General features: G+C 38.9%; 1 protein-coding gene and 1 pseudogene across 1 annotated transcript in view; both read left to right on the top strand.

The window, feature by feature from the left end:
* The window catches only part of LOC140931125 (uncharacterized), a 135,803-nt pseudogene that overhangs the window by 48,438 nt on the left and 67,615 nt on the right, over positions 1-19,750 (top strand).
* Positions 1-19,750, top strand: part of LOC140931127 (uncharacterized) — a 123,457-nt gene that overhangs the window by 7,753 nt on the left and 95,954 nt on the right. The gene's annotated exons all lie outside the window — the stretch shown is intronic.

A 19,750-nucleotide genomic window follows, 5' to 3' on the forward strand; every position in this document is an offset into this window, starting at 1 on the left:
ATAAAGTAGAAATGAGAAAATTTGACAGTAATTCCTTTAGAGTAACAGGTAACACTAATTTTAAAAAGAAATTAACTAGCTTTGTATCAAAATCTGTCTGGAGAAATCCAGCTATGAAAGTCAAAGTTGCAACTGAAATTCGCCGACGCACAGCCGGCGCTGAAGCTGTTGTTTTTCGACCGTTCTCTGAACGACTGTTATGGGTAAACACTGAGGAACAAAATAATACACACAGAAGTTATTTTTTGAAAAATTTATTTGAAAACCCAAATGTTTCTGTAGTCAAATGAAATTCGCTTATTCCAGCATAATGTGCCCGTTTAAACTCAACTAAAATTTTTAATCGATGGGATGAAAACTTCACAACAAAGCTGTCTCGAATTTGCGTGTGTTTCCTAAAATATTTGCTTGAATTTAGCATCAGCTTGACCAAAAAGTCAGTAACACAATGCTAATTGATACATTTACATTTCAAACCTGTAGACTTTCTCTTCGATAAAAAACACACAAAATGTGTACCTTAAATCTTCGCTCGCTCGATTTTCCTTCAGCCGATTCTAGCCGCCAGGAAAACAGTGATTAATTCATCCAGGGCAAATTTGTCGCTTGATCTTTTGCCTTTTTTTCCTTCAAAATGACAGCTTAGTATTTTCTTCAACTTCCACTTTTCATCTGTGCATTTCATCTGTGTATTTTACCGTCAGGAGAAATTGCTAAAATTTTACTGCGCTAGCTCAGTTTCTTGTCGTGCACCCATGGGCAAATGGTAGTGGCTAACTGACCAATCAGAGTGCGTGAGTTACTTTTGTTATGTTATAATTTGCATTCCACTTGTTTTATACAGAATTGATATCATCTTCTGGCTCCTGTTTGTTTGATTTTTGTTTGTTCCAGTTCCAGAACAGGAAGTAGGGAACCATTACTTTAGTCTGCTTCTTCCTCTCCCTTTTCTTTTCTTTTTGTAATGCATTTCACTAAATTAAGTAACCTTCCTATCAAATAATCCTCACTCTCTGTTAAACATGCTTAAAAAAATAAACCTCTAGGGAGCTTTATAGAGGATTTATACTGCCACATTTAAAGCTGCATGATAAACCTTAATGATCAATATTGTAAATGTATGTTATTGCCAATAGACCAAGCTAAGAAGTGAGGTTGCCTCCACTGCAGATTCATAATTCTGTGTAACCCTCTATAATTTGAATTTTTGACGATATTTGAACGTAAGTAAGACCACATATTTGGGCAATCGTGTCATGGTCTTTTATTTGCAACTCCTGGTTCGAGATTAAGTGTAAAACTGATCATTATCTGTTCCTGAGGATCTAACGGGTGAGAAAGCTTTAATACGATTTCTTGTTTGCAAGAGCTATTAGTGCTCAGTTTTGCTTTATAATATACATTTAAAGCAACAGTTGATCAAGTATTAAGGTTGTAAACTCAAATTTTTGTCAGAACCAGCTTGCTCCTTGCAGCTCGATTTACATGGTTTTCAGTGTTGTCTTTTCCTTTGTAAATTGAGTTTGAAGCGGTAGCTGATCAAGGAATAGGCTTATATTCTCAAATTTTTGTCAGAACCAGCTTGTTCTTTGCAGCTCGATTTACATGGTTTTCAGTGTTCTCTTTTCCTTTTTAAATTGAATTTGAAGCGGTAGCTGATCAAGGAATAGGCTTATATTCTCAAAACGTTTATCAGAACCAGCGTGTTCTTCGCAGTTTGATTGTTTATATTTTTTTTTAATGGAGGGATTTTGTCAACCAGCATGACCCAAACTAACAGAGGAATGCAACAAGTTTGGGGACATTTTGTTTTAAAGACTATCATTATGCATTATACATTCTGCCCCATTCTTGCGCTTTTCACCCTTTTTGCTTTTTTTCATCATGTATATTACCATGCGGAATACTGTTTTCTTACCCTGGATGATGCTGTTGATCGGCGAAAGGAAACCGTTTCTTTAGTCTGCTTCTTCCTTTTTTGCTTTTTGTTATGCGTTTCACAAAATTAAATAACCCTCCCCCTCGCTTTTCTTCGATACACGGATAAGATGAAGGTACTAAGGAATGCCGCCGCTCGTCTAAAGGATAACCCGTTAAACGGAAATGCCATCGGTATAAGTGAGGATTTCGCCAAAAAAACCCAACGGCGGAGGCAAGAGCTCGTGCCCTACAGAAAGTTTCTAAAGAAGAAACTCGGAGACGACCGGAAAGTCTACATCGCATATCCTGCAATACTCAAATATGTCGATGCCAATGGCCGTCACAGAATCGTAGGAACAGAAGAACTAGCAAAACTACGCCATGAAATGGAAGAGGCAAAGAATTAACCTAGCAACGCCGTCGGAGTGATACTGACCAACAACAACTTTAATCTCACATTCTACCCATTGTTGGAGTTAAAAGAACTTCACAGGCAATGCCTTTAATTTGTTTCATAAAAGGTAATTTTCGTTTTTATGTTGTAAGTGATGTAATGTTTTCTCCAGGCTTTAGCTTAAGAAGGCTTCTGTATTGTGAAACTATTAAGATATCGATATTTATTCGTTAATATGAATAAGTTAACTTTTATTACGTTAAATGTTAGGGGTTTAAATAGTTCAAGAAAACGAAGAGCTATTTTTCGGCAACTGCACGTTAACAAGTACTCAATAATTTTCTTGCAAGAGACATATAGCTCTACTGACCAAGAAAAATTATGGAGTAACGAGTGGGGTAGTAAAGTGTACTTCTGTCATGGTAGTAAACACAGCAAAGGAGTAGCAATTCTGGAAAGAATGGCATGAAGCTGGTATACTTAGAATTAAAGACCTACTAGATGAAAAAAACAGATTCCTCACACTTAATAAGTTTCTTTTAAAAACTGGCCTCAAGGCGCCTTTTACTAAGTTATTTGGTTTAATATCAGCTATACCTTATAGATGGAAGTGCGCTTTGAGACCGGGATTTATCATGAACAATCAAGATATGGAACAAAATACAACTAAGGAAATTAACGTGGTTACTAGCAAGAAGGTTCGCAATATACTTATTCAAAGGAAATTTGTAGAACCGTTGGCTAGCCTTCGACTATGCAGGCAAGGATTGGACAGTTCCAAACTTAGTTCTATTTATATGCTTCCATTCAAAATAACTAAAGAAACAAAATTAAGCATATTTCAATATAAGATTGTTCATAATATTCTTCCACATGGGGTTCTGTTACACAGAATGAAAATCGTAAACTCTCCTCTCTGCATACATTGTGATTCCCTAGAAACGCTCTCCCATATGCTAGTTAACTGTATAGTAATTCAAAAGTTTTGGTTTGAAGTAATTAGCTGGTGGAAAACTCACAGTGGTGAATGTCTGCTATTTGATGAATTAAGTATAATGTATGGCTATAATCCCGAAGATCCTAAAAGGCAAATCCTTAAATATTATATCCTTCTTGGCAAGAGACATATCTTCCTGCAAAGGAGCGAAATTAAACCCCCAAGCTTTGATCACTTTCTTGAATTCGTTAAAGACAAGTTAATTGTACAAAGATCGATTTTTTGTTCCAAAGGACAAAAAGCAAAATTTCTTTCACAATGGAAGCCTCTCCTCTCCTTACTGTAAATGATTATAATCTAATCTACGTATGCGTGAAGCAAGCCTGGTTGCAGTGTATGTTGTATTAATCGTTGGAATCTAAATTCTTAATTGTAATTTTTTGTAACCTTAAATTTTGTAGTGAAAGTGTTGTAAGTGATGTAGTGGTAATAAAGATCTCTGTTAATAAAAAAAAATAAAAATAAAAATAAAAAAAAAAAAATGACCCAAACTAATGTAAGGAATGCAACAAGTTTGGGGACATTTTGTTTTAAAGACTATCATTATGCATTATACATTCTGCCCCATTCTTGCGCTTTTCACCCTTTTTGCTTTTTTTCATCATGTATATTACCATGCGGAATACTGTTTTCTTACCCTGGATGATGCTGTTGATCGGCGAAAGGAAACCGTTTCTTTAGTCTGCTTCTTCCTTTTTTGCCTTTTGTTATGCGTTTCACAAAATTAAATAACCCTCCCTCTCAAATAATCCTTACTCTCTGTTAAACATGTGTAAAAATAAGCCCACAGGTGGCTTTATAGGGGATTTACAGTAATACAGGTTCCACTATTTTCTGTATTAAAGCTGCATGATGAGCCTTAATTACCATTTTGAATGAATGGGTCATGTAAAGTTGTACATATCGGTATGTAGTCAGTTTATGAAAGGTCTAGAACCAGCCTCGTACCCAGGCCAGTTCGCTCTATCTAAGTTACCAGAGGAGGCCTGGAACCGAATTTTCCCGACAAGCTTGACAGGTGACGTCACATCCGAAATTGCCACCGACGATTGGGAAGGAGGCTGGTCTAGAACCACTTTCTCGTGGGCAGGTATCTTTAAAGTTTTCAAATTTTCCACATCTTCCTAACAACCATCAGATCTCGCACCCCCCTGGCTACAAAGTTGGGGCACAAAACCAAAATATCATTTTGCATTTACCTGAGAATGTTTCTTTTTCCTGCCAAAGGGTACCGTAACTATAACACGCTACAAGAATAGCAAGCTCAATGCCCTTTAAGTGCCTGCAGTGCAGCAGGTGCTTTAGTCTAGCAGGAGACCTAAGGGAGCATAAAAGAGTTCACACTGGGGAAAAGCCTTACGAATGTAAACAGTGTGGCAAGTGTTTTAGACGAGCAGGACACCTAAGGAGTCATGAAAGAATTCACACTGGGCAAAAGCCTTACGAATGTAAAGAGTGTGGCAAGTGTTTTACCCAGTCAGGAAACCTAAGGATTCATGAAAGGGTTCACACTGGGGAAAAGCCTTATGAATGTAAACAGTGTGGCAAGTGTTTTAGACGAGCAGGACACCTAAGGAGTCATGAAAGAATTCACACTGGGCAAAAGTCTTGCGAATGTAAACAGTGTGGCAAGTGTTTTAGTGAAGCAGGAAACCTAAGAAAGCATGAAAGAGTTCACTCTGGGGAAAAGCCTTACGAATGTAAGCAGTGTGGCAAGTGTTTTAACCGAGCAGGAAACCTAAGGATTCATGAAAGAGTTCACTCTGGGGAAAAACCTTACGAATGTAAACAGTGTGGCATGTGTTTTAGCCAAGCAGGAAACTTAAGGAGTCATGAAAGAATTCACACTGGGGAAAAGCCTTATAAATGTAAACAGTGTGGCATGTGTTTTAGGCGAGCAGGAAACCTAAGGAGTCATGAAAGAGTTCACACTGGGGAAAAGCCTTGTGAATGTAAACAGTGTGGCAAGTGTTTTAGTCTACCAGGAAACCTAAGAAAGCATGAAAGAGTTCACTCTTGGGAAACGCCATATAAATGTAAACAATGTGACAAGTGTTTTAGCGAAGCAGGAAACCTAAGGATTCATGAAAGAGTTCACACTGAGGAAAAGGCTTACGAATGTAAGCAGTGTGGCAAGTGTTTTAGACGAGCAGGACACCTAAGGAGTCATGAAAGAATTCACACTGGGCAAAAGTCTTGCGAATGTAAACAGTGTGGCAAGTGTTTTAGTGAAGCAGGAAACCTAAGAAAGCATGAAAGAGTTCACTCTGGGGAAAAGCCTTACGAATGTAAGCAGTGTGGCAAGTGTTTTAACCGAGCAGGAAACCTAAGGATTCATGAAAGAGTTCACTCTGGGGAAAAACCTTACGAATGTAAACAGTGTGGCATGTGTTTTAGCCAAGCAGGAAACTTAAGGAGTCATGAAAGAATTCACACTGGGGAAAAGCCTTATAAATGTAAACAGTGTGGCATGTGTTTTAGGCGAGCAGGAAACCTAAGGAGTCATGAAAGAGTTCACACTGGGGAAAAGCCTTGTGAATGTAAACAGTGTGGCAAGTGTTTTAGTCTACCAGGAAACCTAAGAAAGCATGAAAGAGTTCACTCTTGGGAAACGCCATATAAATGTAAACAATGTGACAAGTGTTTTAGCGAAGCAGGAAACCTAAGGATTCATGAAAGAGTTCACACTGAGGAAAAGGCTTACGAATGTAAGCAGTGTGGCAAGTGTTTTAGACGAGCAGGACACCTAAGGAGTCATGAAAGAATTCACACTGGGCAAAAGTCTTGCGAATGTAAACAGTGTGGCAAGTGTTTTAGTGAAGCAGGAAACCTAAGAAAGCATGAAAGAGTTCACTCTGGGGAAAAGCCTTACGAATGTAAGCAGTGTGGCAAGTGTTTTAACCGAGCAGGAAACCTAAGGATTCATGAAAGAGTTCACTCTGGGGAAAAACCTTACGAATGTAAACAGTGTGGCATGTGTTTTAGCCAAGCAGGAAACTTAAGGAGTCATGAAAGAATTCACACTGGGGAAAAGCCTTATAAATGTAAACAGTGTGGCATGTGTTTTAGGCGAGCAGGAAACCTAAGGAGTCATGAAAGAGTTCACACTGGGGAAAAGCCTTGTGAATGTAAACAGTGTGGCAAGTGTTTTAGTCTACCAGGAAACCTAAGAAAGCATGAAAGAGTTCACTCTTGGGAAACGCCATATAAATGTAAACAATGTGACAAGTGTTTTAGCGAAGCAGGAAACCTAAGGATTCATGAAAGAGTTCACACTGAGGAAAAGGCTTACGAATGTAAGCAGTGTGGCAAGTGTTTTAGCGAAGCAGGAAACCTAAGGATTCATGAAAGAGTTCACACTGGGGAAAAGCCTTACAAATGTAAACAGTGTGGCAAGCGTTTCAGTGTGGCAAGAAGTCTGAGGAAGCATGAGAGAATCCACACTCTGGTTGGGTCATGTAAATGTTCCCGGAAAAACAAAAGTCTTTTTAAACGTTTGGAATCTTGCAAGCGGAAGAGAGCGGGAGGTAAAAACGTTAATTTTAGCAGAGCGATAGGTTTTACAAACAACCTTCAAACACAGCGGGGGACTGGAAACACTGATCTAACAGATGCACAATTGGTCATCTTTGAGAATTACAGCTGCTGGATTTGTCAAGAGGAGATGAGTAGTGAGGCTCTTCTTCTTCAACATTATGAAAACCATATGACCTATGTTTGTGAAGATGACTCTTAGGTTAATTAAAGTAAAAACTATGGGGAATTCTGTAGGCTCAAGGAGGAGGGGGTGAGTCAAAATACCTTGCACCTCCCCACAGGCACCGGAGGGTTGTTGACCAATGATTTCAAACAAAGTGAATTAGTGATACTTTGCCTACAATGTACATGTAATTGCAAAATCTTTCTGAATTTTTTGCCACGGTTAAGCAGTTCTTAACATAGTTCACCAGAGAATGGGCCGAAGAAAGCAAGAGGAGGGGCCACTGCCACATTTTGTCAATCTATGAATAACTCTGTTCTTAAACTGCCTCGAAAAGAAACTGAAAGTGCCGTCAGTTTGAAGTTTTTGGGGCTGCAGAATTATTGAAGGTAAATTAGAGTTAAGAGATTTATTGCGCATTTGGACACGGACGCCCTTGGGGGAGTGGTCCATCTCATCTGTTTAGTGTCACGTAACTGGGGAAATATAACTTATATGTACTAATCCCTGGGGGGTACTCCTAGGAATTCTTGTGGTAGCACTCAGTCCTGTAAATCCTGACCTTATTTTAGACCAAAAATGTCATTTTGAGACCCGTTTTCAGACCAGACCTTTAAAATCCATACCCGTTTTTAGACCTGGCCTTTAGGCAGAAATTATGTCATGATTACTTAGATTAGAGCGCAAACAAAAATTTATTCAAATGCATTTCGAATTCGCATATTTCTATTTCGTTCTTTTTCACTTGGAATGGATACGATAAATACGTCCCTACACTCTCGTAGTTCTCTCATAAACCATAGTCGATTCCAGAGAAAAATTTACACCCGTTTTCAGACCAAAAAGGTCCAAAAACCATACCCTTTGGGGCGGCACACATAGGCGTACGGGCCGGGGGGGCGAGGGGGGCTGCAGCCCCCCCAAATTTTGGGCAACTCAGATTTTTTGGGTAGCGAGTGAAAATTTGGGCAAAGTCAGTTTTCAAAGACGTCTCCATGTTTATTTAATTTAATTATTTTGAAGACCTGAATATTAACCTAAAGTCGGCGTAATAATCCAATTACATTACAGTGGTTGCCTAGCATGTGATGAGTAATTTACATATTTGCAGTTTTTTTATTGTTGGGCACTATACTGCACTGCACTAGCTGAAATGGGCTATTTCCAGTCATGAATTGCTTAAAATAAACTTTCGCATAACTTTCTAGAATCATCTCCACTCGAAGAACAGTGTATGGCAGATAGCATCAGCAGTGGGTGTGAAAATGAAGATGTGGCGGACTACTGAATTCTCAGTTTGAATTAGTGTAGCGAGAAGAATCTTAATTCTTTTAAAAAATCTATCGAGCGGTTCCATGAAATTATTCGCTAATTTGTTAAAGTAGACCGAAATGTTTACAAAACTGCTAACAGGGGCGGATCTAGGGGGAGGGTGCAGGGGGTGCGCACCCCCCCTCCCCCTGAGATGACCTGCGGTTTTCTAACACAACTGGTATTCTGCCAAAAAAAACTATGTGGTTTATTGGTGTTGAAGTAAAGCAAGAGACGAGTGCCCCCCCCCCCCCCCTAAAAAAATCCTGGATCCGCCCCTGACAAGAGTGCCTCGATGACTAATCAAATCCTTCTTTCGATTCTAGCAATCAAGCAGAGCTATCTCCACGATCTTTCACACATGCTTTTAAAAAGATTACTACTACTATGAGGTGAAAATGCATGTCAAAAGCGCTTCGTTTTGTACAGATAGCGGCCAAACATCAAGATTTTCCTTTTCCTACCGTATTTCTAATAATAAAAACTTCATTCCAAAATATCTCGATAACGCTCTTAAGGTTTTTTTAAACTTCACGAACATCAAGGCGACCGTATTGGAGAAAAATGCTCCTGTGAACGATTTTGTAAGGTTCCCCGTGCCGAGAATCATTGCTGAAGTAAAATAGGTAATGGGGTCATTTCGTTGCTATGACAGCTCCAATGTCATTGCAACCCTGATGATGACAAATTTTCATCTTAATACAACTGACGTCGCAATTTTTCTAAATGTTTGTTTATGGCGACGTAGTTTATGCTCAGACTTGGTATTGACCCTGAAAAACTGTATCGCCACCTTCATATGCCAGGACGGCCTATGTTGTTGCAATATGGCCCTCATTTCTTTTCGACTCTTGCGTAAAAATTTGGTCAACTTGCGAGATGTTTTTGAGCAAATGGTTTACCGCCCCCCCCCCCCCCTGGCAAAAAATTTCCCGTACGCCTATGGCGGCACATACCTATATGGCTTATATAAGGGGTTTTTCCACCCCCCCCCCCCGGGTACTTTCTAAGATCCTTTTTTTCTGCATCGTTCATCAGTTTGCGAAGAAGCCCCCTACTTGGAACACTACTGAAAGATCATTATGATCAGCAGGAAATTTTGTGAATAATCAGATTTACAACTTTCGTTCTATTTTACTTTTGAAATTGTGATGCCTTTATTAAAATACGTACATAAAGTAGTCTATTTGCCATATAATCAGTTTTGAAGGTCCAAGATATTGCCAATTGTCCACCTTTCGATTTTCTTAATACTGCAGGCCCTCAAAACGCTCGCAATGTACTCTCAGAAAATCTAATTGTCCCAACGCCCCCTCCCCTCCAAGAAACAAGTGTAGTCGGTTTGGTCGGTCTTCTCGTTGGAACGCACTCTCACAGAAAAAAACCTGGATACGGGCCTGGCCGAGGATAATTCTTTAGAATAAACCCCCTGCATCCTTCTACATCTCTGGCCTCAGATCTTTCGCGCCGTTGTATCTCAACCAGGAACGAAAAACACACCGAACGACTACCTGCTACGCAGGCTACTGAAAGTAGTAGTGGAGAACTGAACTGCTCGCTAAGTAACTGACATTTTTGCTGCATTTTTTAATGAAAACTACTGATACAAAGTATAGGTTGTACATTTTATAGCCTCGTAAATTTCTAAGATCAATATCATTACCGGCTTTGAGTAAATGTAGGCGATTTATTTAAGAGATTAACGATTAGCCTGCGAGCAAGCTTAGTTGGGGATATCGTGAAAAGTAGACGCGCGTGAGGCACGCGAGAAGAGATGCGAAAGCGGGGGATGGCCCCTCGCGGCTCGCTTCGCTCGCGCGAACATGAGAGCTTGATCGCAGGCAGGAGCCCATATCCCGGAACGTGTAACCCCCATACTAGGCCTATGTGACGGCGTTTTTACTGACTGGTTTGTTTGTAGACACATTTTAGGGTTATTTTTCCCGCGAAAATAGAATCTCCTCCACGTCCATGACCGCATTCGAAGTATAAGCTATCAAAGGGGAAAACGTAACGTCATTAAAAGGCAAAAGTTATCATTTTTAGGGCTGTATGTTTTCCTGACTGGTTTTTTTGACTTTGAAGATACCGTAAAATGTTGAAAATAAGCTCCGGGGCCTATATTTTTCCTTTTTTTATACTGGGAGGGAAATTTACGTCTCAAAATCGATTGGGCTAGCTTATGGTTGGAAGCAAGCTTTATCAGTAATTTGCAGAAACTAGCCTTGAGAACGTAGATCTTACTGAAACTAATCCATGCCTTTACTTTGTCTATATGGAACGAGGAAATCAAAGCCAAGAGCTAAGAGTGAACTATGCAAACAGCAATATAGTGTGACACATTTTGACTGCAATCATTTGGCACACGTAATAGTTCTTTGGCAAATGCAAAAATCTTTGTGTTACTGTAGAGTTTTTGCTTTGATTTATTTTGAATTTGTGGGCAATTTCCAAGTACAAGCCCCCGGGGGACTATATTTTGAGGGGCGATTTAACGAACTGGTTTTTGGTATACGAGTTTGGGGAGCTTGTATTTGGAGGGGCTTATACATGGAGGGGCTTATTTTCGGAATTTTACGGTATTCTAAATTCGCGCCAAGACCGTTCTAATGGGCTCCTGTCGCAGGCCAGATTTCTGCCTTGTTTGAGATACCTGTGGGCATGTGTTTGAAGTCGCGGATCACTCATTTAAAAATAAAGGTTCCTTATAACGTCTTACTCGGAGATACTACTAATGCAAATAATGTTTCAGCGAAAAACAGTGCTGTAGCAAGGTTAGATTTATTTGGGGGGGGGGGCGCAATCACGAGCGCCGAAGGCGCGAGCTGTTAGGGGGGTCCGGGGGCATACACCCCTGGAAGATTTTGAAATATGGGGTCTCTGAAATGGCATTTTAAGCCTTCCGAGAGCATTTATTTTCCATTTAAGAAGTGTACTTTGTTTAATAAGCGGTTTATAATTTTTCTTTGTTGAAGCCATAAATAAATAAATTTTAGGCTTAAGCGAACTGAACTGAACAGATTGAACCGAAGAGTAGCGTGAAGAGCGTGGCCGCTGACCAAATTAAACATGCCTGTCAAAATTATTAGGGGGGGGACCCAGGCGCCCCCGGCCCCTCCCCATGCTACGGCACTGGACGGCACTGAAAAATTAGTAAGAAACAGTATTATAAACTATAGTATTTAACTGAATTTTCGAATCAAAGCATAACCTTGAATGACAGAAAATAGTTATCGTCGAAGGCCAGGGAACCCAGGGAAGTATCAGAAGTCGAGCCCGCGCGCGCCCGTTCCTTTTCCTCGGTTTTGGCGGAGGTTACGAACCCAGCCCAACTCAATGACCATCCCAATCACTTGTAGAAAATTATAAAACGGCAATGAGAAAGTAACAAAATCTACCAAGCCACTGTAACTACAGCGACGACAACTGAAACTTAGGTCGGAATGGCAACAAACTTTAAGGAACGTTACAGAAACCATCAGTCCTCCTTTCGACGCTCGAACAGAAGAAATGAAACGGAACTATCAAAGTATATTTGGACTACAATACTCTAACAAACCTTTCCAGATAAAATGGAAAGTTTTAAAGAAACGTAAAGCTTATAGCAACATTAGCAAAAAATGTAATCTTTCTCTTTATGAAAAGTTCATCATCATTTGTAAAAAAGAGCGCTGTAGCCCAAACAGGCGAAACGAACTAGCGAGTTCATGCCCCCACAGAAACAGATATGTACTTCAGAAGTAAAGTAGAACTCTAGAGTAACGTAACTAAGACACAATCCATCTGTTACCTAGATGCTATCTCTTAACGCATCCCTATATTTACTGCCAGCTTTCAATTTTAACGCTCATTCGTTGAAGTTGCCTGATGAGTGTGGTCCTACAATTTCGGACCATACCAAATAGCACTGTCGCAATAAACGATCAATGATTACTCCTGAAGCCTAAACTCCTGTGATTATTAATAGTCAATACGTTCTACCTAGAATACAAGTATTGACAAATATATTTCAATATATATATTTTTTGTTTTAAGGATCAGTTTGCCGTGTTTATGATTTGGTACAAGTTTTCATTGTACTGATCCAGGACTACAACTAAGAGATCCGACAGCATTCACCGGTTTGTTGCCAGGACTTGGTGATATTTTATATTTTGGCACTCCGATCTTTGCGTAAATCGCTCATATTGTTGGGGGCTTGTGTAGCTCGCTTGGCTTCTTAACGAAGAGGACCAAGACTCTGTTCGTTCTCTTTAGACAGCAGTTTATTCTTCAAAAGCTTCTGACAACAACTCTACCACTCAACTAACTCTACTAGCTTACACAGCGAATTAAATAAGTAAATTGTAGACTTGTTTTGAGTTCGCTGACCGGAAGAGGTTCTATTGAATACCTTATCGCCTATATCGCAACAGCTTTGCTACAGTAAGATAAGCCTACACAGCCGCAACCGACAAATACCAAGGAACCAATTAAATGCTAACAGTGAAACTGCCCAGAAGGACAAAACATACTAAACAGGAACTCGACTGTGGGTAAAACCTAAGGTCAGCTGTACTCGCCAAACAAGCCTACTTCAAAGAACCAAAACTTAGTTTAACAAACACTTCAAATGGATAATACTAGACAAAAACTCAGGAACTAATCATATGGGAAAATACATTGAATCTTTAAGTTTTTAAGTCTATAAAAGTCTATAAACTGTTCATCATAAAGCTAGCAAAATCTTAAAAATAGCAACACTTAAGGTAACCACCTCACAACAATATATTTGGAAAATGATTTACTCGTGATAGGATAACTAAAAGTAAATGCGTTGAAAGTAAAGTCATCCAATTTCTTAGCCGTTATTAAAAACTTATAGTCTTGCAATAGAGGTGGCATCACGCAAGACGTCTAGCGAAATAAAATGAAATAAAGTTAAAAATAATTATAGCAGTTACAAAATCTCCTTACAAAAGATAAAATGGATAATAATATCATAGTATAAATTATTGTACAATATGGACTTAATGTTAACAATTTCGCTTGGTAACGCATTCCAGTTAGAAACTGGTCACTATAAAGAAACAAACGAACAAAAAATGGAAAACCCTTCACCCGGACCCTCACTTATGTGGCTTAGGTCCAAACTGCCTACGAGTTTTTGCACTCCTCAACCTCTCCCCCAGGGTCTTCTCGCTTTTCAATATGTGCGCGACAGGAAAGCGAGAAGACCCTGGGGACGAGGTTGTGTTAAAATCAAAATGGCCGCCATGAGCAAGTGATTTATGAATCCTTCAGTTCTTGGTTTTATTTTCCGTCGTGTGATTTGATCAAAGCGACAAGGTCTTGTTACTAAAGGTAAGAACGTTTTCAATACATTATGGATATATTCAGTTGTGAAAGTCAAATGATAGCGGCTAGCTACTCGGATGAGAACACACACAGATGATCCAGAGTCCTACTACAGTATGTGGTCCTTGGTCCGCGTGTAAAAGTCATTAACTTGAATATCTTACCCGAATCTTCATGTAACGAGCTGAAATACTCCCTGAAGATAGCTTTTATGTTCCTGTCGATAATCCTGATGCTTCAAGTTCCAGACATAAATATTTTGCTTGGAATTCGCAAAAAGGCGACCGTTTTCGATGGTCCTTGGTCCGCGTCTCAGGTAAGCAGCACGATAAAAACGTAAAAATGTTATAGTTTCCACACGAAAACGTGATTTTCACAGTATTTCTTGTATTTTTTTCTTTTCTTGATGCAATTAAGCTTAAGTTTTTTGCGGAAGATGTTGTGAGCATAAAATAATCTGCTTTTCTTTCAAAGACTTCAGACAACAGTCTCCTCGAGTCTCCCACACGAGCGTCGACGAGCAGTTTTTAGCGCGGTCTTAAATAATTACCAAATTCTCTGTATGTACTCGAGGTATTAAAAAAGAGAACTTATAGACATGTATAGGGACGACTTTCAAAACATTCTTCGAAAACAAAGGCCGTCGCTTTTTACTTTGGAAAGTTTTATTCAACCAAGGTCATAGGACGCGGACCAAGGACCGCTAAGCGAAATTTGGTGATATTTTTCAAGAGTCGCTAAAACAAAAAATTCAGCGTCTACAGCAATATGCTTCCAACAGCAGAAATAAGTTGACCTGAAAACCTGTTCTGCAAAAAGGCAAGTCTTCCCGTTGCGTTTTAGTTATTCGCAGGCTAAGTAAACATGACCATGTAATTTACGGTGCCGCAAAAATTCAAACTTCAAGAAAGACAAATTAACCTACCTGTCAACAAACTTTAATTTCACGTCTTCACCCGCAGCAAGAAGGCTGAAACTTCGTCATATGAAAGACTGCTAATCAGTAAATCACAATACCTTTCATTATTTAACGTATTTTTATTCTTGACAAAATATTTTATCATTTTCGGAAAAGACGCGGACCAAGGGCATCGGGGACTTCCGGGGACCAAGGACCACATACTGTACTTTCGGACTCGATGTGGGGCCATCAGATCCTAATAACAACGGACCTAAACTTGGTTTCCCAGATACAAATATCTATGTCCTGTTTTAAAATTTTTTTGTTTCCAATCTTATTACGTTGTTTTGTATCTGAAGGCTTCAATAAGCTTTAAACTTATCTTTTCATGATTTACTATTGCACGTAATGACCTTTGGTCACCTTTATTCAAAAATCTGTAGTCTTGCCACAGGGTTGCCATCACCCAAGACGCCTAATAGATCATTTTCACTGTCACGCAACAAAAAAATAAATTGGAAACCGTCCAGTGCAAGAAGCCAAGAAACTGAAATGTTATAAAAGACTAATACTGTCGACTCCCGATAACTTGAACCTTCAAGGGAAATCGAAAAAGGTTCGAGTTATCGGGAGCTGGAAAAAAAAACAGCCATGAGTGAGGAAAAAACAGTTTTTACTGCATAGTGAACATTTTAATCACATTAATTGTAGAAATGCTAAGTGAAAATTAAAAGATACTTCTAGATTATAAATCAGAACGTAACATGACAAAACCTTTCTTAAATAGAGCTTGCATATAACTGTTTTGAGAAGTAAAGCTGTTTCACGTTAGATTTATGACAAACAACATCAGTGTCCACTAGTAAACTATATGCCTAAAACACGTCAGTGGGAAATTCAAATTTCAATGTTTGGGACGTGAGTAGACTGTTTTTTTTCGAGTTTTTGAGTTATCGAGGGTAAAATTATATAGAAATGAGCTGAGGGGAAACAAAAACTACTTCGAGTTAGCGGGAGTTTCGAGTTATCAAGGGTTTGAGTTACTGAGCGTAAAATTACATTAAATGTATGACGGAAATCCAGGGGAAATTGATTTTGGTTCGAGTTAGCGCGAGGTTCGAGTTAGCGAGGGTTCAAGTTATCGGGAGTCAACTGAATATAAACAATTTGTCCCAAGTCTCAGGTCTTTGTCACTCACAGTTTCTGAGTTATTTGCCGAAATGTTTCACGCACCTTTGTAGAGCGTTGTATGGAGACGCCACATTGGTGCACTGTTTTGGTGCACCAGTATGGCCACCAGATATCAACAAAAGATCTGAAGGTCACTTTTTCTTTTGAAAAGCTCTTTCTTTCTTTTCGAGAACTAGCGTACGTACACATAAATTCCTGTATTTTCGAAATGAAACATGCTATGGGACTAGAAACTTGTACAAAGATTTATTTTTTGTTTAACTTCAACCTAGTGTAAATAAGAACTCGTAAAACCTCTCTATTTTGACTTTACCATTTGATGATGTCACTGTGAAAATGATAGATCTATAAAATGAAACAAACTTAAAAGCAATGATGCAAAAAATTTTCTACAAGACATAAAATGGATAAAAGTTCCACAGCATCCATCATTAATTTACTGTAACATTAAAAATTCATCATTGACTCAAATACTCAAATAGGACTTTTTCGAATCGATGTGCGGACTTAATGTTAACAATTTCGCTTGGTAATGCATTCCAGTCTTTGACAGTTCTACACTTAACACGGACATTGAGCTTTGTCGCGTATTATCTTTGCCTGTGAATAGAGCCGTCTCTCCTTGCTCTTCACAGATAGCAGTCGACTTGTACCTAAACAATTTGGAAGAAAATAGTTGAATTCAATAAGAGTCTTGTTTACTTTGTTGTTTAATTCAATTTTCACATGAGTTAAAAAATTATCTGCTGTGATTTCTTAAAAACTTTCTTATTCACGTACACAATTTTGAAAGTATTTGACCAACTAGTTGGATTTTACTAAAACTATTATTCCTCTTGTTCTCATGGCCTTCGACCTCATGGGCTATTGACTCAGAGCCATTCAGGCTGGAGGGATAATTGTTAATTATTATTTGGACCAAATGAATAAGAGATAGGTGGTATTAATAAATCAAACTGTGACACTTCATGTTGACTGATCCTCTGAGTTCTGCTTTCCTTAAGCATAAAAATCCACAAAGATACAAAATAATTCATGGTATGCATTCCATAGGTCACGAAGATTGCCCAAGTGATATGAAGATGTTTTTCTAGAATATCCTGTTTGTGTAGTTTCTGTGGTTGTTGTTAATGACGCATATTAAATTCTTTTAGTCTTTGTTGTACTTTAAAATAGAAGGAGTATATTTTTATTTCGGTGAACTTTGGAGTCTGTCTTCAGATTAACTCCCTGGTTACATAAAGGCTAAAGCATTTTTCAGTCTAGGGATGGTTTATTATGTATAAGGATGACCGGGTCGTAGTATGTTCATTTGGGGTCAAATTTTCCAAAGCCCGTTCAATTTGAGACTGATTTGAAGTGAGTAACTTGGGAAAATCATAATGCATTTCACAAAATTAAGTAACCTCCCCATCAAATATTCCTCCCTGTCTGTCAAACATGCTTAAAAAATAAGCTGCCAGGGAGCTTTATAGAGGATTTATGGTAAAACGTGTTCCACTAAATTGTCTGTAGGATTTAATGACCAATATTGACCAATATTGTAAATGTATGTATGTATTGTTAATGAGGCAACCAAGCTAAGAAGCGAGGTTGCCTCTGCTGCAGATTCATAATTCTGTGTAACCCTCTATAATTTGAATTTTCGACCATATTTGATTGTCAGTAAGACCCCATATTCGGGCAATCATGTCATGGTCTTTTATTTACAACTCCTGGTATGAGATTAAGTGATCCAGTGTAAAACTGATCATTATCTGCTCCTGAGGATCTAACGGGTGAGAAAGCTTTAAGATGATTTCTTGTTTGAAAGAGCTACTAGTGCTCAGTTATGCATGATAATTTATGTATAAAGCAACAGCTGATCAAAGAAGAGGCTTGCAAGCTCAAATTTTTGTGGGAGCCAGCTTATTCCTCGCAGCTCGTTTTCAGCATTCTCTTTTCCTTTGTAAACTGAATTTGAAGCGGTAGCTGTTCAATGAATAGGCTTACACTCTCAAAACTTTTATCAGAACCAACGTGTTCTTCACAGTTCCATTTACATTGAGCTAGTCCTCATAGTCCCTCACCTTCCGTGAGGATTGCAACGCCTTTGTGGACCTTTTGTTTTTTAGAATCTATTTTTGTCTTTTGAGGGATTTTGTCAACCAGCATGTTCTTTTGCAGATTTATTTACTTTGAGACAGGCCTAAACTAATGTGAGTAAAGGAACGAGTTTGTGGACATTTTGTTTTAAAGACTATTGTTATGCCTTTCGAGAGTGACACTTGCTGAAGCTTTTATTTTTATACCTCTGGTACATTCCACTCTATTCTTACGCTTTTCACACATTTTGCTTTACACCATTTTTTTCATCATGTATATTACCATGCAGAATACTGTTTTTTTTACCCCAGATGATGCTGTTGATCGGCGAAAGGCAACCGTTTCTTTAGTCTGCTTCTTCCTCTTCTTTTTTTTTTCTTTGCTTTTGGTAGTGCATTTCACTAAATTAAATAACCAGGTCCCTCTCAAATAATCCTTACTCTCTGTTAAACATGCTTTAAACAAACTAAGCCCCCAGGGAGTTTATAGGGGATTAATAGTAATACAGCTTCCACTATTTTTTGAATTAAAGCTGCATGTTGAGCCTTAATTACCAATTATAAATGCATGTTATTTTACAAACCATAGGGAAGTCTCCAATCCAAATACAAAGTCAACAAATGATTAAATTAACCCTGTTGATGGATTCTCCAAGTTGAAGGGGTCATGTAAAGTTGTACATGTAGGTATGCAGTCAGTTCATGACAGGTCGAGAATCACCTGTTCATGGGCAGGTATCTCCCTAACAACCTTCAGATCTCGCACCCCCTGGCTACAAAGTTGGGGCACCAAAGCAAAATATTATTGTGCATTTACCTGAGAATGTTTCTTTTTCCTGCCAAAGGGTGCTGTAACTATAAAACATTACAAGAAGAACAAACTCAATGTCCTTTAAGTGCCTGCAGTGCAGGAAGTGCTTTAGTCTAGCAGAAAACCTAAGGGAGCATGAAAGAGTTCACACTGGGGAAAAGCCTTATGAATGTAAACAATGTGGCAAGTGTTTTAGTCTACGAAGAAACATCAGAAGGCATGAAAGAGTTCACAGTGGGAAAAAGCCTCATGAATGTAAACAATGTGGCAAGTGTTTTGGCCGAGCAGGAGACCTAAGGATCCATAAAAGAGTTCACACTGGGGAAAAGCCTTATGAATGTAAACAGTGTGGCAAGTGTTTTAGCCAAGCAGGAAACCTAAGGAGTCATGAGAGAATTCACACTGGGGAAAAGCCTTATGAATGTAAACAGTGTGGCAAGTGTTTTAGCCAAGCAGGACACCTAAGCAGTCATGAAAGAGCTCACACTGGGGAAAAGCCTTATGAATGTAAACTGTGTGGCAGGTGTGTTAGAAGTGCAGGACACCTAAGGATTCATGAAAGAGTTCACACTGGGAAAAAGCCTTATGAATGTAAACAGTGTGGCAAGTGTTTCTATCAAGCAGGAAACCTGAGGAGGCATGAAAGAATCCACACCCTGATTGTGTCACGTAAGTGTTCCTGGAAAAGCAAAAGTTTGTCTAAACGTTTGGAATCTTGCAAGTGGAAGAGAGCGGGAGGTAAAAACGTTAACGTTAGCAGAGCCATAGGCTTTACAAACAACCTTCAAACACAGAGGGAGACTGGAAACACTGATATAGCAGATGCACAATTGGTCATCTTTGAGATTTACAGCTGTTGGATTTGTCAAGAGGAGATGAGTAGTGATGCTCTTCTTCTTCAACATTATGAAAACCATATGACCTATGTTTGTGAAGATGACTCTTAAGTTAATCAAAGTAAAAACTATGGTGAATTCTGTAGGCCCTTGGAGGAGGGGGTGCATCAAATTACCTTGCACCTCCCCATAGGCACCGGAGGGTTGTTGACCAATGATTTCAAACAAAGTGAATTAGTGATACTTTGCCTACAATGTTTATTTAATT

The sequence above is a fragment of the Porites lutea genome, chromosome 3, assembly GCF_958299795.1.
Source record: "Porites lutea chromosome 3, jaPorLute2.1, whole genome shotgun sequence".
NCBI lineage: Eukaryota > Metazoa > Cnidaria > Anthozoa > Scleractinia > Poritidae > Porites > Porites lutea.